Source organism: Pan troglodytes, chromosome 7 (genome assembly GCF_028858775.2).
Source record: "Pan troglodytes isolate AG18354 chromosome 7, NHGRI_mPanTro3-v2.0_pri, whole genome shotgun sequence".
Lineage (NCBI taxonomy): Eukaryota > Metazoa > Chordata > Mammalia > Primates > Hominidae > Pan > Pan troglodytes.
In genome coordinates this window covers 102,965,084-102,987,715 of record NC_072405.2, presented here as the reverse complement: position 1 = coordinate 102,987,715, position 22,632 = coordinate 102,965,084, and the positions used below count along the sequence as shown (strand labels likewise).

General features: G+C 37.4%; 1 long non-coding RNA gene across 1 annotated transcript in view; it reads left to right on the top strand.

The window, feature by feature from the left end:
• The window catches only part of LOC107976386 (uncharacterized), a 42,859-nt gene that overhangs the window by 1,382 nt on the left and 18,845 nt on the right, over positions 1 to 22,632 (top strand). Inside the window, exon 2 of the long non-coding RNA XR_001720303.2 lies at positions 5,751 to 5,810. This is a non-coding gene — a long non-coding RNA (uncharacterized LOC107976386). The remainder of the gene's footprint in view (positions 1 to 5,750; positions 5,811 to 22,632) is intronic.

Genomic DNA, 22,632 nt, shown 5'->3' with positions numbered 1-22,632 from the left:
TTGGACGGAGATGAGGGATTTTCTAAATATACAATAATGTCATCTGAAAACAGAGACAATTTGACTTCCTCTCTTTTCATTTGAATACGCTTTATTTCTTTCTCTTGCCTGGTTGCCCTGGCCAGAACTTCCAATACTATGTTGAATAGGAGTGGCAAGAGAGAGCATCCTTGTCTTGTGCCAGTTTTCAAAGGGAATGCTTCCAGCTTTTGCCCATTCAGTAGGACATGGCTGTGGTTTGTCATAAATAGCTCTTGTTATTTTGAGATATAGACCATCAATACCTAGTTTATTGAGAGTTTTTAGCATGAAGGGGTGTTGAATTTTATTGAAGGCCTTTTCTACATCTATTGAGATAATCATGTGGTTTTTGTTATTGGTACTGTTTATATGATGGATCATCTTTATTGATTTGCATATGTTGAGCCAGCCTTGCATCCCAGGGATGAAGTCTACTTGATCGTGGTGAATAAGCTTTTCAATGTGCTGCTGGATTCAGTTTGCCAGTATTTTATTGAGGATTTTTGTATCAACGTTCATCAGAGATAGTGGTCTAAAATTTTCTTTTTTTGTGGTGTCTCTGACAGATTTTGGTATCAGGATGATGCTGGCCTCATAAAATGAGTTAGGGAGGAATCCCTCTTTTTCTATTGTTTGAAATAGTTTCAGAAGGAATGGTGCCAGCTCCTCTTTGTACCTATAGTAGAATTTGGCTGTGAATCCATCTGGTCCTGGACTTTTTTTTTGTTGGTAGGCTATTAATTACTGCCTCAATTTCAGAACTTGTTATCAGTCTGTTCAGGGATTTGAATTCTTCCTGGTGTAAACTTGGGAGGGTGTATGTGTCCAGCAATTTTTCCAGTTCTTCTAGATTTTCTAGTTTATTTGTGTAGAGGTGTTTATAGTATTCTCTGATGTTAGTTTTTATTTCTGTGTGATCAGTGGTGAGAAAACTTAGGCAATACCATACAGGACATAGGCATGAGCAAAGACTTCATGACAAAACACCAAAAGCAATGGCAGCAAAAGCCAAAATTGACAAATGAGATCTAATTAAACTAAGAGCTTCTGCACAGTAAAAGGAATTATCATCAAAGTGAGCATGCAACCTACGGAATGAGAGAAAATTTTTGCAACCTATCAATCTGACAAAGGGCTAATATCCAGAATCTACAAGGAAGTTAAACAAATTTATAAGAAAAAAACAAACAACCACATCAAAAAGTAGGCAAAGGATATAAACAGACACTTCTCAGCAGAAAACATTTATGCAGCTTACAAACATACAAAAAAAAGCTCATCATCGCTGGTCATTAGAGAAATGAAAATCAAAACCACAATCAGAAACCATCTCATGCCAGTTAGAATGGCAGTCATTAAAAAGTCAGGAAACAACAGATGCTGGAGAGGATGTGGAGAAATAGAAACACTTTTACACTGTTGGTGGCACGTAAATTAGTTCAACCATTGTGGAAGACAGTGTGGCGATTCCTCAAGGATCTAGACCCAGAAATACCATTTGATCCAGCAATCCCATTACTGGGTATATACCCAAAGGATTATAAAACATTCTACTATAAAGACACATGCACACGTATGTTTACTGCAGCACTGTTCACAATAGCAAAGACTTGGAACCAACCCATATGCCCATTGATGATAGACTGGATAAAGAAAACATGGCACATATACACCATGGAAACTATGCAGCCATAGAAAAGGATGAGTTCATGTCCTTTACAAGGACATGGATGAAGCTGGAAACTATCATTCTCAGCAAACTAACACAGGAACAGAAAACCAAGCACTGCATATTCTCACTCATAACTTGGAGATGAAACATGAGAACACATGGACACAGGGAGGGGAACATCACACACCAGGGCCTCTCAGGGGGTCGGGGGCTATGGGAGGGATAGCATTAGGATAAATATCTAATATAGATGACAGGTTGGTGGGTGAAGCAAACCACCATGGCATGTGTATACCTATGTAACAAACCTGAACTTTCTGCACATGTATCCCAGAACTTAAAGTATAATAAAAAATTAAATGTTAGTTGATCTTTCAAAATCTACATTTAATTTCATATTTCAGTGATATTGACTTATAGTAAAAATGAGCAGAACAAAAAATTGAAAGAAAAAAAAAGACATGTTTGTGCAGGCCGGGCATGGTGGCTTATGCCTGTAATCCTAGCACTTTGGGAGGCCGAGGTGGGTGGATCATCTGAAGTCAGGAGTTCAAGACCAGCCTGGCCAACATGGTGAAACCCCATCTCTACTAAAAATACAAAAAATTAGCTGCGCGTGGTGGCAGGCTCCTGTAATTCCAGCTACTCGGGAGGCTGAGGCAGGAGAATCACTTGAACCTGGGAGGCGGAGGTTGCGGTGAGCCGTGATTGCACCATTGCACACCAGCCTGAGCAACAAGAGTGAAACTCTGTCTCATAAATAATAATAATAATAATAATAATAATAAAATAACATGTTTGTGCATGTGTACACTTGTACTAAGAAAATATCTTCATTTTATTTCCTTTCCCTTTATCATGTGGTATAAGATTTATTGACTTCACATCAACATTTAAGTATTGTTAATTTTATGTGCCAGTATTTGGGTCGAGGATTGGTGCATTTCTGGTTTTATGAAGGATAGCTGTATTATGTCAGGCATAATTATGACCTTATTATTGTCTTTATTTGAAGATTATGTATAATCTCAGGAGATGTGTATGTGTTCAAGTTGACAAGGGGTGGACTTGTGATAGTTAATACTGAGTTAATCCTGGGTGTGTCTGTGAGGGTGTTACCAAAGGAGAGTAATATTTGAGTCAATGGGCTGGGAAAGGCAGACCCACCCTTAATCCGGATGGGCACCATCTAATCAGCTTCCAGCACAGCTAGAATATAAGGAGGCAGAAAAATGTGAAAAGAGAGACTGGCCTAGCCTCCCAGTCTACATCTTTCTCCCAAGCTGGATGCGTCCTGCCCTCGAACATCAACTCCAGGTTCTTCAGTTTTGGAACTCGGACTGGCTCTCCTTGCACCTCAACCTGCATATGACCTATCGTGGGACCTTGTGATCTTGTGAGTTAGTACTTAATAAACTCTCTCCTATTTATATATAGATATAGATATAAATGTGATATATATAATATATATGATATATATAAAAAACATATATATATTCCATCAGTTCTGTCCCTCTAGAGAGCCCTGACTGATACAATAATAATAGGCAGTTGCTCTTCAGCTGGGAGCTGGAACACCTGTCTTGGTACACAAGTCTTCATGGAAGCAGTGCCACTGCCCTGAGGCTGACATGCTGTGAAAGTCCAAACCGGTCCATGTGGAGAGACCACATGGAGAATCCCTGTGGCTAAATGAAGAGAGAAGCCCTGCCAGTCTCCAGATGCTGCATTCCAATCACCATCTGACTGCAACTGTGTGAGACCTTGAGCCTGTAGCAGCCATCCAACCAAGTTCTTCTCAAATTTACGATTCAAGAATAAATTACTGCTGTTGGTTTAAGCCACTGAGTTTTAAGATGATTAGTTATGCAATGATATAACAGAAATCACCTTTCTTCAAAGAGAATCTTTAAAAGCGGAGAAATCTTCATGTAGAGATGACCTCATGACCAACTACTTGGCCTCTTTCTTTTACACAAGACAACTCAATAAGCCCTAAGGAGTGTGTGGAGCAAGGTTGTAATCAAATGGCATTTTTGAAAAATAAGAAAGGTATTGAATCTCTGCTGTTCGTAAACAAGTCACAAAGAGAGAAGAAGCAAGAGTAAGAAAAGTAGTCTCAATTGGGAGCTCATTTAGACGGATGAAAAGCAATGGATTTTCTTGCTTGAATAGTATAAGGAGTCGCTGCATCTTTCAGAAATACTGATAGGGAAAGCAAAACACATACCAAGTAATTCATCATGGTTCAGATTAAAAAAACTAGGGGTAAGCTCTCACCTGTAAGCTGGCCAAGACTTTCCTAGACCCAGATAACTATCTTGGTACCTGGAGAAACTGAACCCCACCATGTAAATTCAAAGCATGTGTTTTTTAGAAAATTAATCAGCACTGGTAGCGTTACTACCACGTATCACAGTAATTTATTTACGTTATCTCATGCAATGCTTTAAAATTCTTAAAATAGAATTATATTATCTCTAGAGTCCAAATGTGAAAATTGAGACTCCTAGAGATTGAATATTACAGTGTCACCCAGATAACAAGGAACAGAAATTTGAACTCAGATTTGCCTCCTGCCAAAGACTGTGCATTGTCTCCACATTATTGCTCTTCATAATAAGATGCTGTGGGCCTGAAAGAAATTTGGCAGAAAAAAACAAAAAACAAAAGAGATTGCTCTAGCTCTGTCATTCATTGCATTGCATAACATGTGATCAGCAAGTTACAGTTCTCACCAGCCTGTGGGGCATCAGGGCATATTTCCTTCAGCACCTCAAATCTCCATTCCTTTGCCACATCTATCCCTTTTCACTTCCTGGGTCTGAGAAACAAGTTCATCAGATATAGCACCACTCCCTTAATGTCACATTAAGGCTAGGAAGAGTATCTTGTCAATGAGTCCACTTGTCCTTTTTGTTGCCAGACCTTCCAAATCCGTCATAGTTTCATATCAATAGAGAGTGGATCCCAGTCTCCTTCCTCCCAGGAGTTTTCAACATGGACATAATTATTAAGAGAAAACACCAAAGTCTCTCTCCGTGGATTCAAATACCTGCTCTGTTACTTCCTGGTCAACTGATCAATGTTTTGTTTAATGATCCCCTGATAATATGGTTAATCAAAATGTGTCAGTTCAAGTACTCTGAGAAGAAGATGCAAGACATATATAGATATGCAAGACATTGGGAGAAGCACCTATGTCATATAAAATGGAGAGAAAGCAAGCATAGCATGGAGAACCTTCAGATTACAAAAGTAAGTCTAACACCCATGAACGGAGAGTGGGAAGAAAGAATTGTGAAGGAAGATCCTCATACTGTAAGGCACTTCTGAGAAAATCCTGGCCAGGCTAATGAGGAGTCCCTGAGCAAATATTGCCCATTAGAGTAGTCCTATGTTTGACACAGTTCTTTGGCTCTGATACCCTCAGCTGTGCTCAGTTATTGGCTGGGAACAGCCCAGGGACAGTGTGGCTTGAGAGTTAGCATAGCAGTGGGTTTAGAATGTCTTATGAAAGGAGACCTAAGCAGTGCACACCCTTGCTGCGGCACATACTTATTGTATAATAGGGCTATTGCTATGATGAAATGGTTTTATCCATGAGATGCATTTAGAGCAATGCTCCACGCATAGAGGAATTCAAAATAATACACCAGTTATTATCACCTATAAGGGAACACAAGGATGCACTTAAATGCCTGAGTTAGGTATGTTATCCAGCTTCATCAGGCAGCCTCAAGTCTTCAATTGCAAACAGATAATTTGAAGATCGGATGGGTCCTGAACCTGAGTCAAAATCCTGCAAACTGTCTGTTAACAAATGCTGGTGACTGGATTAGAAACTGCTGAATCTCAGTAGCTATTCATGCATGGTCTTCTCTTGGCATTACTTCAAACCACAACTTCCTAAAATGACAACTTCTTTAATTCCTTTGTTGGTGTCTTCTTTATCCTTTCTCTCTGTCTCTCACTCTCAGTGTCACCGTTGCAATGACTGGCTTGGCACAAATGTCCTATATGCTTAAATTCATCATCCTATTTCAATTTGGTTTAGTGATCATTCAACACCTGACCTGGAGGAATTCAGAATTCAGCGGGGGTACATTCTCAGCTGGTGAGTCATACTGCTTCTGTCAGATTCTCATTCCTTTTTTTTTTTTTTTTTCTGTTAACATCCACCTCTACTTTGCCTTCACCTAGCACTAGTCCTGTAACTTTGTCTCTTGGTGACATCAAGAGGAAATTATTTCTTTCTTTCCTCCACCATTTTATTTGCCGCCAGCTAGAGATAAGGGTTATAAAAAGAGGCTATTCAAACTACTATTGAATGCAATCTGTCTGAGGGCAGAAATGAAGAAATGAAAAGTAATGAGACAGCCCAATTAAGTCTTTCAGGCCTCCAGGAGACATCTCAGACATGAATTGCAGAATTGTATAGAAGTACAGACAGTCCTCCACTTATGATGATTTGACTTACAATTTTTCAACTTTACAATATGCATTCAGTAGAAACCGAGCTTTGAATTGTGAATTCTTGATCTTTCCCTGGGCTAGCAATGTGGTATGATACTCTTGCAATACTGGGAAGCGAGTTTCAACTCCCAGTCAGCCATGCAATCATGAGAGTAAACAACCTACATTCTACAGTGCACTGTGTTGCCAGATGATTTTGTCTAACTGAAATCTAATGTAAGATTTCTGAGCACATTTGAGGTAGGTGGGGCTAATCCATGGTGTTTGGTAGGTTAAGGGTATTCGATGCTTTTCGCCTTTCACTATTTTCAACTTACGATGATGGTTTTGTTGGGACCTAACCCCATCATAAGTCCAGGGGTATCTCTGCCACTGTCCCAAGTCCAGTGCCCTGCTCACACTGGCATGCGATGAACATGTATTGAATGAATGAGAAAAGGCACTTATTTAAATCATGTTTATTTAAGCAATATTATCATGCATGCTTTTTGTTGTGGAGTCATTCTCATCTCTAGCTGAGGAGTTTTTAAATAATACTGATGCCTGGGACCACTCCAGATCAACTGAACCATAATCTTTGTAGGTAAAGCCTATACATGGGTTTTTTTTTTTAACAAAACATCCCCGATAATACTAATATATGGGCAGATTTGGGCACCACCAGTTTGGGTGAATCAGGGGTCCCTTCTGGTATCCACGGTCTGCTTTCCTCACTGAGCTACCCCCACATGGCAGAGTGAAAGGCAGGAGCTCCTCCCATGACAGGGTAGCCATGCATGCATGCAGTTACTTGAATTCTTTTATTTTTTTTAATTAAAAGTTATATTCTTATGGATTTCTACTCCATAATACATCCTGTTTGTTTTAATGTAACATATTTTTCACATACAAAAACTCTTCGAATAAAAAAGTTTTGCATGAAGCACCATGATAATTCTCTGGCTTCTTGTCCTCCAAGCCTACCACCTCTTCCCCAGGAGGCACAGCTCTAGCATTGGATTCAGGAGCTCAAGTGTGAATTTCAGATATGCCCAGGTTGAGATTTCATCTCTGCCACTTACGTTTGTGGGTCCTAAGAAGACTCTTCACCTCCACAAGCCTTAGTTTTCTCATCTGTCTAATGGAGATGTTGTAAGGATTAAATATAGCAAAGTGTTTAGATAATGGGTCTGGGAAGTAAGTCTCCAGTTACGCTCATGTTGTAATGTTTTAATTGATGAGCATGTGCTTTTATTCTATGTTGCCATTGGAACTGGGCAGAGCTGGTGCCATCACATACCTAGTTGTATGAAGAGTCTGAAAGAGGCGAGAAGAGGAGGCACTAGAAGGTCAAAGAAGGCAAAGATAGTGGGACCAAGACTGCAGGTCAGAGCAGAGCAGAATCTCTTCCCCACAGCCGTCACCCACCTCTTGTGTGTGGAGCCTGGGTGGACTTTGCCGAAGGAGGTAGGGCTGGAGTGAGAAGGCAGGATAGTGCTTCTAAACTTAATTAAGCCTTCAGTTCTGCCATTTCAGGAAGCTGCCCCAGGTTGATACTTAGTTTCCTCCCAGGAATTTCAGACAAGATTTTCCATTGAGGTTTAAACTCGAACAGCTTTCAAGTTGCAAGACTTACCTGAATGCAAATGAAGACTGTGGTCACTGAGAACCCAAATGTGCTGATTTAGGTTTACGAAGCTCAAGTCAGTTGACCTGGCAGCTCTGGTGTGAGATGAGGTGGAACTTAAATGTGCAAAGTGGTCATTTTCTAGGCATCTGCCATTTGGAGTCAGACTTTCCTGATGATGAGAATCTTGCCTGTCCTTTTTCTGTTGACAAAAGTGTTTGGGCCATGGCTGGCAATAAGGGATGATAATAATGCTTATAAAAAGTCACCTTACATTTGTGTTGCATGCCACATTGAACAACGCAGTGTCATATCCATTATTGTATTTGATCCTTGAATAATTCAGTGAACTAGAAAAATTACTGCAGCCTGAGATTAGGCATATTGTTAAAGGACACATGGTCACTAACATCCATTTAGCACGTATGCCTGTGCTTCTCTACACTGTGACCCCCTTTCTGCTCTCAATGTATATGTTCTATTTAAAATTGTATTTTTAATAATCCATTTTTTCAAAAAATCTTGCTATCTTCTGATCTTTTCCATCTTGCTCTGGTATCTCTTTAGCATTAACAAAACTAATTATTGAAAATAAATGCACATTTGAGACTGGACTTTTGGCTGAATTTCTGTTTGGAATGTTCCCTATAGCAGGTGTTAACATATTAAGTCCCTTCCCTCCCCTCCCCTTCCCTTCCTTTCCTTTTTTTTCATTCTCTCCTTCTCCTTCCCTCCCTCCCTCCCTCCCTCCGTCCCTCCCTCCCTCCCTTCCTTCCTTCCTTCTTTCCTTCCTTCCTTCCTTCCTTCCTCCCTGACTTCCCTTCTTGCCTCCCTTCTTTTGTTGTTACTAGGAAAAACTATGTGCCCTGGAGGACATTGAGGTAAAGGTGAGGAATAGAATGATTTTGAACAAATCAAAGGGAAGAAAATCATTTTAAAAGTCTGAAAAGAGATAATTTGGGAGTTAAGGTAAAAGATATATAAGTGTGAATTCAAGGTAACTAATTTTAGGGGCTGCATTTCTTTTGGTGAAGCAGTGCTGTTAGGCTCTGATTGTGTTGCTTAAACTATATCACTGTATACAGTGATAGCTGATATCATTTATACTTTTTTTTAGTAATTTTATGTTTAGAAAATGTATTGTTTCTCTAGTTTTAGTTGTTAATGTTTGTCAGGTGAATTAACATTCTCAAATGTGTGTGTGATAAATATTGCACTACAGTTATCATTATCCTTTCCCTAAATGATTGAGCCTTGTATTTCAGGATCTTTATTTTGCCAGATGGTGTCCAGATCACTAATACAGCAGTCAAGAGTTCCCATATATGCAGAAATGTAACCGTCAGAAATGGGTGTTAACAGAGTGAGAATTATATTTTTTATACTTGAGAATTTTAGGGTCCTTAGTGAGACACATATGTTTTATGTATGATAGAATGTGAATGTATTTTAAGTAAGTAAAAGTAAGGTTAAACACATACCTGCCCCAAATCCTTAACTTAATAATAATCATAAAGCAATTATAATAGTTTGACGAACAGGAAACTTTTGAAATAAAACCTAACATATGGTAGATTCATACACCTATTCGTCTGACACTTTTTCCATTTAATTTAGGCTGAATTTACCAAATATTTTGATAGAGGAGAGACCATTTAATGTTGTGATTAAAAACTTAGGCTCTGGAGTCAGATAGAGCGGGATTTGACTCCTGCTTTTCATGCTTACTGGCTAAACTTCCAGACCCGGTTCTCTCATCCATACAATGGGAGTCATATTACTAATTAAGAGGGTTGCTAAAGTTATAAAATAAAGAATGTGAAATGCTTAGCAAACTGTTTAGTATATAGTTGATATTCAGTAAATAGTACTGTTAATATATTATTACTTGTTTTCAGTAATACAAATTCAGTTATATTAATCAATATTTGGTATATCTCATATATTCTGAAATATATTTATTATTTCTCTTAGACTGCCTAAAAGCAGCATTTTCTCTGTGTTTATTCATTCATTGATTTATTACATATTTATTGAGTAACCACTGTGTGCTGGATATGTTGCTAGAAGCTAGACTGAGAAAGTTTAGCCAAGCAGATTCCTTTTTTTCATGGAAATTGTAGTCAGTGAGAAATGGAAAATAAACCAGCAAACTAACAAATTGTATATATTTGTCTGTTAGCAGTGGAGAGCTGATTAGAGTTTCCTGTCCACTAGAAATCAGGCTCAGAGCGACAGGAAACCGAGTGAAGAATGACCAGTGGGCATGAAGCTAGAAACTTCACCAGTTCACCTGAGAGCTGTGGGCTCTGAGGCCATTGGCCATTGCACACACTCAGCTTATGCCTCTCCGGCCATTCCACAAGGCAGAGTTGGGGTGTGTGTGTGTGCGCGCGCGCGCGTATGTGTGTGTGCGTGTGCGCATGTATATCTGTGCTTGTGTGTGTTTCCTTCAATTCACCTCATCAGCACCCACCAAATAATATGGAAAGAATAAGTAGGTGAAGGGTCATTTTCCATAAAAGGCCATAGTTCAAAAACGCTCAGCATCTCTAAGACATGCTGAGTGGAGACAGTGATAAAACAAATCCATTCTTCCATCTTCATTAAATTCCTGGGAGGACAAGATGACCTCCCCCTCAGCACTCCCTACATCTATTTGAATCTTAGTATTCAAAGTCTTAATGGAAATAAGAAAGAATTCTTAAAAGATAACACTCTGGAGTACTGGTGCATGCAGAGAGGAGGACTTTGGTTTCTGTTGATTAGTAAATACGTGAGGGGATTCATACCAGGTATGATGTTCACAGAAGCTTCCTAGAGTTCTTGGCCTCTGAGCTACAGTCAAGTTTCTTCTAATTCCGTGGGTGCTCACTTCAAAAGACCCTAAGAAAAGCACTCAGAAGGAAGGAAAAAGTTTTCCTCCTGGCTCTCTATAGTGAATTACAAACTGGCATTCTCTCCTCCCATTCTTAAAACTCGAAGGGTGGTACAGGCAGCGATGCTGACAGTGTGCATTCGCAGATGCCACCATATGGGTCTCGAAAAACTAGTTGCACTGATGATTCCCTGCACATGTAGGAGACAGTTTGCATTGTTGGCATCGTCCCTGCACAGAAACAAGCACAGCTTAGCAAGGCTGAGCAGATGGCACTAGATCTGGTGCCAGGGAAGCAGTGAATTAAAGGTTATACCCACCAGGTTTGATGCAGTGCCAGTTTGAATTGGTACAGAAGCTTCAGCCCACCTGCTTATTGGCCTCATGACATCTGGCATCTTTTTATTTTATTTTATTTTTTTTTAATTTGGACTGAATTGAAGGCAGCGAGGAAAAATGTCATTTTAAAAGCCAGTTACAAGTCAATGGATTTAAACTCTTAACCACAAAAAAAAGGCCTACAGACCCTCCACATTAATGTTTTATATTAATGAATTTTATAAAACCTTGGGGGAAATTACACGTTGATGTGCAGAATTGTGTTGCAATTTATAGCATCATACAATGGAGAGGGTGGACTGCTAAAAACTGGCTCAAAGTTACTAAATAGTGACAACAGAAAAAGGCTGTTATCTGTAGCCTGTATATTGTAATTAGGAATCAGGGAGAAAAATTAATTTGCTTCAATTTATTCTAATGATTTTCACATTGTAATAATTAGAAAACATTGTGTTGTTTCACATGGAAGCTCACTCTAAAAGGTGGTTTGCACCTTTAGTTTCCTCCTGTAAAGTTTTTTCTGCAGTAGTGTATTAAGTTTTGCTGTGTTTCAGCTGCAATCCCCACTTGCTCTGCACACATTCATATACCATGTACACAAATAGGCAACATACCCAGTCCCAGGGTAGCAGTGTGTGCATACTGAAACCTGTTTGTATATCTCCTCCATTTGGGATATTCATGCCTGCTCCCTGGGTGTGAAATGAAAGCATGCAGCAGAGTTGCATGTGGGAGGTGATTAGTTTGGTATCTAAGCTTCTAATTCAAATATATGTATGGCCTAACATAGGGCATCCACTATTTAATTTTTAAAAATTAACTTCTAATGACATTGTATCAACCCTCCATCAGCATGAGAGATAAAAGAAATCATCATTAAGCAAATATGTTAAATGTCTAACATAGTATCAACTTTTATCCCACAAATCTGACACATACCATGCAGATATTGACTTTTTTTCCACTGGAATTGGCTTGGTTAGCTTTTCGCTTCCTTTGTTATAGAATGACACCAGCTCTGACGTTTTTCGTAGTCTTTTTCTTTCAGAAAAAAAATATAGAGACGAGGCATTGATAGAGGTAAAAGAAGTAGGAAGTGTTTCTAAATTGTACTCAAATAATTTGGAGGAAGTAAAGAGTAGAAATCAGGGGTAAAAGCTAGTGGTAAATGCAAAAAATAGGTTGGAAAGCCAATAATCTATTCTTGTTTCAAACTCAGAAATCTACAGAGACAATGAAGAACCAATAATACCTATTTGGCTGGTGCAAAAGTAATTGCGGTTTTTGCTGTTACTTTTAATTACCGCAATTACTTTTGCACTGACCTAATAGTTCTGAGAATATAGATGTCTAAGAAAGCTACATCCATTCTGGTAGTTCTGGAAATAATCTGGAAATCTATCTTCTGTTTTGAAGCATTTAACAGAATATTGTAATGACTTTTAATATTAAAAGTATCATTAATTATTAATATTAAAGAATTAAACCACATTAAAATCATCTTTAAAATATTAACATATTATTATAAATATTAAAATATTAATTAGCTTCTAATTCTGAATTACATGAATTATAAGTACATATTTTTCCAATGTAAAATCTGGGTAAAATAACTGCTTCCCAAGGAGAAGAAATTACTGTGGAAAATATGAAGTAAAAAAATAAATCTAAGCAACAAGACTGAAAATGATGTTAGAGTTTTATAGACCAATTTGTTGTTATCAAATTCCTTAAGTTCATCTTAAACATAAGGAGGGAAAAAAATCTCAAATTCATTTGACTTAACTTAAAGGTATATCAGCCAACATTTCAACACCAGATAAAGACAGGAAAAAATGAAACCACCCACATTGCAGAGCTGTCCTATCATTGAAGCCACTTAGTGCTTTCTCCTGTTCACGTGACTAACTCATTTATATTTGATACTTCTTCATAACTCTATTAGACTGGAATTTCTTTCACAGGCTTTTGTGGTGTTCTTCTATAATAATGCGCCTTCGTTATTGCTATTCAAAGACATTTACTGTTGTCACAGTCAAAACTTATACATTATTCAGTGTTGTTATAAATAATTCTTGTTATAGACCAGGTACTAAATTGCTACCTCGTATTCACTGTAGTGAAATAATCTGTTTCAAAGTTCTCCAGGTAAGTACGTGGCCCAAAATATTCCAAGGGAAGTAAAAGAAATATGTTGTTCTATTTCTTCAACTGAATAGTTTTAATGAGGCAATGGTTAAAAAAAGTCCCAATGAGAGATGGCAATAAAAATTGTAAAGTTGTAATAACAATAAGATGAGTTTAGTATATTATAATTTCAGGCTGCTGATTTGGGAGGATATCCAAGAATAATTTTATTTACAATGTATCGAACATTGCCTTCCAAGATATCTATATTTTGTTAAGTACATCTTCTCAATATATTTACAATCTGAAACTCATTGTTAACAGACACAAGGGCTGGTAAAAACTGATCTGAAAAGTAAGTGAAGAGCTCTAAGTAGGGTTAGTTGGGAGACAAGATCTTATGAACTCTTCCCTAAGCAAACCAGATAGTGGATTTTATATATTTTTTAAAGATACCTCTATCATCTGTGTATGAAATAAACAACTGAAAGTTTCAGCTAATGCCCATGTCTCAGGTTTTCAGATGTGATGTTTTATTTTCCTAATCATAATAATGGGCCATTCTGTAAGCTACTAATTATATTCTGATATCTTAATATAATTACATTTATGTGGCTTCTATTCTTTCTTAATACCTATAATATTTTAGGGTTCTTAATCAGATCAACAAAAATACACATCTTTAGATTTTTCTTCCTAGAAAACGTATATATTTTAAGTGTATTTCTTCATGGAAATGGTATCTCTTAAATTTCTAGGCACTAAAGTACCTCGCATTTATCAATTTGGAATTCTCTTTATAGAGAAAGGTAATCCATTTTGTTATTAATAGTCAGTATTGATTTTTACAATTTATGGCCAAAGGTTCACTATAGGTGCTTTAAAAAATAAATCCAGAAAATCAATAATTTATCCTTAAGTTAATAAAATAAAAGTTAAAGTTCCTGAAGATTTCATTTACATGGAGTCTGCATTGAGGATAATGATCTCATAGATTTAGCTGAGTCGAACCCTGCTCTCCAGCTACCGTCATCAATGTCTATTTTTTCATTATCTAAGACAATATGATATTTCAGAGTTGGTAAAATACAAGTCCTAGCACAAAATAGAAACTCAAAAATATTTGTTTAATGGATTTATGAACCATGAAGTGAATAATTTGTTCATTTATTCTTTCTTTCAGTCAGTAAATATTGATGGAACATATATTGTAGAAGTGGCTAAGGACACAGATTCTGAACTGCCTACATTCAAATTGGCTCTGCCTCTTGCTTGCTGTGTGAATCTAGACAAGTTACTGAACATCTCAGTGACTGGGTTTCCTCCTCCGCAAAACGGAGAAACTCTGAGTAGATAAGATACATAATGATATGTACTTTATAAAGCATTTTTAAAAGTAAATTATATTTATTTAGAATTTAGAGCAATGTTGGACACATTTTAAATTCCTTATAGGTATTTGATCAATACATAGATAAACAAAGATAAGAAAATGATAAATTTTCCAGCACAGAAAACAGAGCATGGTATGGTCTGTGTTCTCAACATACTCAAAATATTCAGATATTCTTCTAGCCTGCGTTAGCCTGCCATGCACAAAATAAACATTTAATTTGAATGAAAGTTTAAAATTTGAGCTTGGAGAGGTGGAATTTACCAAAAGATCTGGGTAATGATCAATATTCTTTCAAATCAACATAGCCTGTCTTTATTATTGTAAGCAAAATTATGAAGTCATGAGAGGTGCTCATCATTCTCAGTGCATTCTTTCTTTGTGAAGGTGCTTCTTATTTAAAAGACAAATGATCTAATATCAACTTTTCACTATTCTCATTAATTTTGCACATGTGAATGATTTCCACTATTATTCCTCAACTAGGCATTTTAAAACTTCAAGCACTTTTCAATAGCGATAAAAAGAAAACATTTGCGCTCTTCTAAAGAGTTTTAGGTAGTGCCAGATGGGTGGAGGATTTAGGGGTGGAGCAAAGGGCCCCTGAAGACTTAACATAAAAATGATGTGTTCCACAACCTATCAGTCTCGAAGATGTATTGATTTTCCGTTTCTTTTCTGTACATCCTCAGTGCTACTATATTGCCTTGGTTCCACCAAAAGTGCTGAATAGTCTCCTTCCTTGCTTCCTAACTTCCTTTTTCTTCTCCTAAACCCCAACATATGCACGGTGGCCAAAATGAGCATTCAAAATGACATCCATGATCATGTTACTTTCCTGCTCAAAAAGCTTATAACTGCATCTTATTGCCTCAGGAGAAGTTCCAAGCCTGGTTGCCCATCAATCTCCCCTGGTAGAACTCCTGTCTCTGAAGATGTTAGTTCAGTAGGCTTATGATGGGCTCAGAGTTTAATCCCTGGGGGACTTTGATGAAGCATTTCATGGACAAATGTTTGAGGGCCAGCAGCCAATATAAAGGTAAGGTACCCAGACATTCTCCAGATTTGTCCCTACCTGTCTCTCTCCATTTTGCACACCCCCTCTTTCCTCCAGTCGGAGTGAACTATGTGAGCTCCCACCTCCACAGCTTGTAGATGCTTCACTATTGGTTCAACAGTCAGCTCCTCCTTATGACCCCTGGTGACTACCCTGCACCAACTGGTAGCTCCTTCTGTAGTTCTCTCAGGAATACTCTGCCAAGATATATTTCACACTTTCTTACTTTTATAATTATAAGAACTTCTAATGCATGTGGTGCTGGAATAGTGGCACTAAATTATGCACAGTTAAAATGGGCAATTAAAAAAACTTATTTTTTTCCTTATCTCTATCAGAGAATATTAAATAAAATTCTAACATATAGTGCTCTCCTCTCAAAGTTTTCTCTCCTTCCAATTTTCTCATTGCCTCTCCCCCAGCCCCCCTCCAGCTACTGCATCTTTCTCTTCCAAACTCCCTGGAGATTCTCCCACATGCCCTGTCCCATTCTGACTTTTATCCTTTTTCTCTATTCCTTTTCCTTTTGATTTGACACTTTAAAAGTTTCAAAGACCATTAACACTTTTCTTAGGAGTCCGGGAGGGCAAATCCCTCAACTGTGTTAGTCTTTAGTGTTTAGGAATTGTTCCTAGTGGATACAGAGATTGAGATTTGGGACCATTAATGCAAAAACCCGCCTCTCCTATTTCTGTTTGAGATCCTTAAAAACAACAATGATGTCTTCCTAGTGGATACAGAGATTGAGATTTGGGACCATTAATGCAAAAACCCGCCTCTCCTATTTCTGTTTGAGATCCTTAAAAACAACAATGATGTCTTAGTGATTATGATTTCTCTGCATAAACACAGATCATGAAACATATTAGAATATTAAGTGACCACTGTGTTTTGAATAAATATTATACCTACTTTAAGAAAAATCTAATTTATTTGTTTTAGGGTGATATTGAATCCATAAGATTGGAAGGTATTTTGTCTCCTCTCTATGATAATTTTCTCTTCTTTCTACCACCATCCTGTTTATCTGTGTTCCAATTACTACAGTTATACAACAAATTATTTGAAAATTAGTGACATAGAAGTCATTTATTATGCTTGCAGATTCTTTAGGATAGGTATTCAGAAATGGCATGACAGGGCAGTTCTTGCTAGGATTATGTAGTTGAAGTCAGAGGGCTGCAGCCCTCTCTGAACATGGCTGGGACTGAAGGTCCACTTTCAAGAGGGGCTATTGACTTGCAGCCTATGCACAGGGTGGCTTGGGTTCCCTCACAATATGGCAGCTGGCTTCCCCAAGAGCATGATCTACAAGAAATCAAAGAAGAAGTTGCAATGCCTTTTATGACTTTGCCTCAGGAGTCATATATTGTCACTTCTGTCCTGTTTACACAGGGTTACAGGTTACACAGGGCCAGTGTTGGTTCATTTTGAGATGGTACTGCAAAAGATAATGAACACCAGAGGTATGGATCATTGGGGACCATCTTGGGGGCTGGCTGCCCCTTGAATGTCCACTCTTTCCTGCGAGATGAGATGAAGTGTGGAGTAGCCTAGTTGCCTCTACTGCTATAAGTAATAGAGAGTATGAGATATTGAAAAACAGCATTTTATGGCTGGAAAAGATTGAGGAATTATAGTCTAATTTGAGTATCCTTGAATCAGATCTAAACCTAGTTTTAGGGATTAGCTAATTCAACCATTTAGTTGATAGATAAGAAAACAGAGGCTCAGAAAGACCATTAGTGACAAATATGAGACAAGTGGTCAGAACTACTGTATCCCAGACCCGTAAGCAATCGAGTGAAGCAAGCAAGCAAACAAACAAAAAAACTCCATGGAAAAATCTGAGGAAGGAAACTGCAAATATATTCTTTTGATGTGTAAAAGTAATCTGAATTTGAGTCAATGTTATAAATTGCATAATTTTTGTAGCTAACAAGATGCAATATAGTCATGATTTTGCTTGTTGGTAAAGTGTGCTGCACACTAATTTGCGTGAGTTTTATTTGCCCAAAACATTATCCTCTATTCATGTTTCTAACCATACTAATTTACTAGTTATACAATGTGGTCACTTGCTGAGAAATTAAAATTAAATGAAACATTATCCATCCATTTATCTCTTGAGAATTACAGAAATATTAAAAAAGAACATACTTAAAACTTTAAAATAAGATATAGAGTCATAGAAGAAATTGTTTAAATTGATCAATCAAATTAATCTTTAACATTCAACAAAATCTTAGAAAACACTTGATTAGAAGGCAAATTGTACAAAGTAAAATGTCCTGAATTCTGTTTTTACTTGCTTAGAAATTAAGACTAGGTAAAGTTTATTTATTAATGTAGTTTCTTTTAAAAATGAAGTTCTTTTACCCACTCTAATGAAAGTCACAGACAAGTCTATTTTTAAACTTCAGCCATTCCTTCATTATTTTGACAACTTGAATTGAATATTCAAGGTACAGAGTGCAACTGTTTTATAGACTTTCTTTGCAATTGGAATACAAGAGAAATAAAAGTAGACATAAAAAGGGTCATTTGATGTTGAAAGTTTTACTGCTGCAGTTACAGATTGGCATACATAGGGATAAAAATACTGGGCCTTACATTAGTTCTGCCATATATTTTGCTTTGGCTCTTTAAGAGAATAGGACGTGACAGGGAAGAAATATACGTTTCCAATCTATTTTTTCTTTGGAAAAAATACACCTTATTTCTGACCTATAAGAACATTGTGCTCTAACAGGACAATGTATCAATGCTGAGGAGTAACTGTGCAGTGTTTGGGCTTAACCTGGGATGGAAAAGCCTGGTAGTTTATTTACATTCTATCCACATCTCCAAGTGTTTCTCCAGGAGGTTTTCTTTTTTTATTTCTTTTCAGTCTAAAGTAGTGATAACCAGATAAATATTCAACCTATTTTTCTTCATTTATCATATATATGGATGATTTTAAACATTCTTTTCCTTGAATTGCCATCCTAATAATTAGCTATTGTTATTAGAAATTCAGCTAAATGGTAAATGCAGCAGGAACTATGCAGTCCAAATGTGAATAATCATTTAATTCTAGATATTTATTATCCTTGTATCTTAAAAGCATTACACATAAAATGTTAGAATTATATTTTACGTATCTATTATTTAATGCCTCTCACTGCTGTGTACTGCCCTCCTGTTACTATGCAAGCAAACCACCTACCGGGTTTTCTCTGTGTAATTGAAGGCCCCGAGCACGCTCTTTCTGAGGCTATCATAGCTCTGGAAAATATGAGTCTTTCAGGGCAAAGGAAATGACAGTAAGGAAAATGAACAGTTTTAACTGAAACTCTCATTTTAGTTGGGGCCTGTGCATAAGATAATTTTAGAACTGGTGTTTTGTAAAGCTCATAATTAATGAAGGCAAAAATATATATATCATTAATAGAATAATGATTAATTTTTAGGTGAAATTTCTAATGAAAAAAATGTGTGTCCAACAGAAAATTGAAAATTATATGATATGTATGTCTTTTATGTTCTTGTAATTTTAACATAAACTTTATTACTTGCCTCTCATTTTAGCACTGTTTATTTTCACTTCATTACTTCATTATTGTGACTTGATTGGCATCAGCTTAATATGAGTTTAAAAAATTATAAATTTTTTTTTATTTTAATGTATGTAATACTGGTACTCAATTTTGTAAAATCCCCAAATGCACCCTTCATCCCTCTTGTTTGTGCTTTATTTCTTTCCCTCCTTCCATGTTTGCTTTGGCTTGCAAACTTGTTCCTGCCAAACGAGTCAGTTAAAATGGGAACATTAATTTTTATGCGTGGAAGCATGTCAGCTACATAGGGAGAGGAGGGGGTGGTGAGGAGGGAGGATTCAAAACAACTGGGCTTGTATATTGCGCCAGGCTGGGCTGTCACAAGAAAAGGCTCTGACAATCATAACATAATGCAAGCTTTTACCAGAGATGCTGTGGATGAAGGATTTCAGCACTTTTTGCAAAAATCGTTTCTTGGCTTGGCAACTCTTCTCAACACTGGCCCATTTAAAATGCTCACCTATCCTACAGTCTACCTGACCCTTGTGTTGAAGCCCTAATATCAACTTCTGCTAAAGGGACATTTAACAATAAATCAACAACAACCACAAAATGTAAGAAGATAGACAAAATTGCAAGAGTACTGAGTACCACTTTTGTGGTGTCCACATATAGGGCCTAGGAATACACCTACTAGAATATAAGCTCCTCTATGGCAGGGCCTGTGTTTTACTTATTCTTGGTGCTACTCATCTAGCTCATTGCCAGGCATTTCATAGAAGATTAATAATGTTTGCTAATAAATGACTAACTGAACATGATAGACAATCATAGATGAGTTTGATTTGCATTCTATGGTTTCAAGAAGTAAAACTAGCCTAATAATCAAATGCTACAAATAGATGGATATAGGACCAATATAAAAAAGATAAAAATTAAACCTTAGAGAAATCCCCAAATGGAACAGGATAGCTTTGAAATAACGCCTTTGCTGTCACTGAATTTTTTTTTTAACCAGAGTTTATTGTATCCATCAGAAAATATTAGGAGATGCTACAATAGCAGACAAACCCCAAATTCAGGAGTGGCAGACAGTATTATTCATGTTCTATATCCATCATGGGTTGGTGGGGATACTTTGACCATTTGAGTCACCCCAGGCACAGGTTCAGGGAATAGCCATTATCTTGAATGCTGCTAGTTATTATGACTGAAGGAAAAGGAATATGCTGTGGAGGTTTCTGAATGGACTATTAAATGCTGCAGCATATGAGTGACACATTATTTCCACTCCACAACTCACTGGCCAGAGCTAGACATTTAACCCCAAACATTATGAAACCAGGCAGTACAATCCTGCACAGTATCAGAAGATAACCATTTTGGTCACCACCATACCCAATTATTTAATAAAGATGTTGTAAAAAGGATTAAATAAGGGTACAAGGAAGGCTGATCTACTAGCATGTCAGTCCATGACCTGATGATTCTGCAAATGCACTTAATTTCCAACCCCTATGCAACATGTGCAAGCTTCATTTTCATACAGAAAATCTCACATACCTACATTGATTTTTACAATGATTTGTACAATAGGAGGCCAGTAAGTTCTAAATATTACTATGTCTAACTGCTTCTTATAATTGTTAACTTAATTTCAGTTGAATTGTGTTTGTATCTGTCACTGTTTTCTAGGTCGTTTGCTGTTTGGGGGCTTTGTCAAATACTAATTATATTCTACCATGATTCTACAGCTTTCACTATAGAAGTGCCCACCAGCTCTTCCAAACATATTCTCCTTTTTAAATAAGCACACTTCAAGGCAAGTTCTCACTGTAATGCTACTTCTCACTGGCCATAATGAAAAATATAGCCTGGACGACTGGGCTTTACATTTAAGAAGCATTGACATGGGCGGGCGCGGTGGCTCACACCTGTAATTCCATCACTTTGGGAGGCCGAGATGGGCGGATCACAAGGTCAGGAGATCGAGACCATCCTGGCTAACACGGTGAAACCCCGCCTCTACTAAAAATACAAAAAATTAGCCAGGCGTGGAGGTGGGCCCCTGTAGTCCCAGCTATTCGAGAGGCAGAGGCAGGAGAATGGCGTGAACCCGGCAGGCGGAGCTTGCAGTGAGCTGAGATCCACTGCACTCCAGCCTAGGCGACAGAGCGAGACTCCGTCTGAAAAAAAAAAAAAAAAAAAAAAAAAAAAAAAAAAAAAAAAAAAAAAAACACCAAAAAAACAACAGCAAAAAAAAGAAGGGTTGACATTACATGGATACTGATTACGATGGAACACTGACATTCCAGGTCACATAATGGGAAAGTGCAGGCTTCTTCTAAGATGACAACCTAGGGAGCCATTCTCATAACAGATTGCTATTTGTGGTGTCATATTCTAACTTTCTTATATACCTTACACCAGCATGAGTCTGCTTGTACATGATGAGCAGAAACAGATCTTTGTGGCTTGATTAGTTGTTTCATGAAGACTGCAAGGTACAAGTGAAGCTATGTACTGCCTCGTGTAGAATGGAAATTCATGGTCAGTGTATACAAACTGGTGTTCTGGTGAATGTGCAGTCTGTGTTGTTTTGTTTGATGTTGAGGGGGTGTTTGTGTGTTGGGGAGTGATTATGAAAAACACATAACTAAAATCAGATTGAGTGTCAGAACTCTTCTTGCTTGTCTATGGCTAAATGTTGTGGTGTTTTAAGGAAAAGCAAGGAGTATAGTGGGATGCAGCAATAAAGTGCATTTTATTACAATCCTTACAAATAATGGATTTGGTTATAGTGGTAGTTAAATCAGTGCTCCTAAGTATATCTCAATGTATGGTGGCTCTTGCTGTGTTACTTGTCTGTTATGTTGTGGTTTTCTTTGCTTGTGACACTAGAGTAATTATAGGGTTCTACCTTCCCATTTTTGCTTGCTAGTCTTTAGTGAGAAAACTTAGCCATTTGTCTAGGCTACCCTGAATGAGAAGCAGTTTTTCTCCTTTGCCTTACTGAATGGTAACGAGGTAATTTGGAAATACATGTGAACCTGTTCTTGTTGAAAGTTTGATGTGTTTAACAATGACTATCATGAGACTATAGAGAAAGTAGGGCAAGAAAATATCTGTTGGGTGACTAAAAATACACAAATACAAGGAATTCACAGTAGAATTTGGATGGTTCTCTTCAGTTACTGTCATGTGAGACAGAAATGTGACAGAAGTCCCATGCCATCCTGAGCAAAGCATGTCACAGCTGATAGGAAAGGACATCATTATCTAAGGGCTCTGGTGTAAGCAGAGCAGTATTCTGGAATTTTCAGATTGATAAGAATGGCTTAGTTCGAAGCCAGTCTATCTCGGTGTGTTTGTCTCAATCAGGCAGAGAAAATCAATTTCTTATTTGATATTTTTCTCTGATGTGAATGAGACTCAGAAGAAACAAATGTGAAGTCCTTATTGGCCCAACTGATTCATTCTTATTCGTGGTATGTGACTTCATTTTGCCAAATCATGGTGTTGAG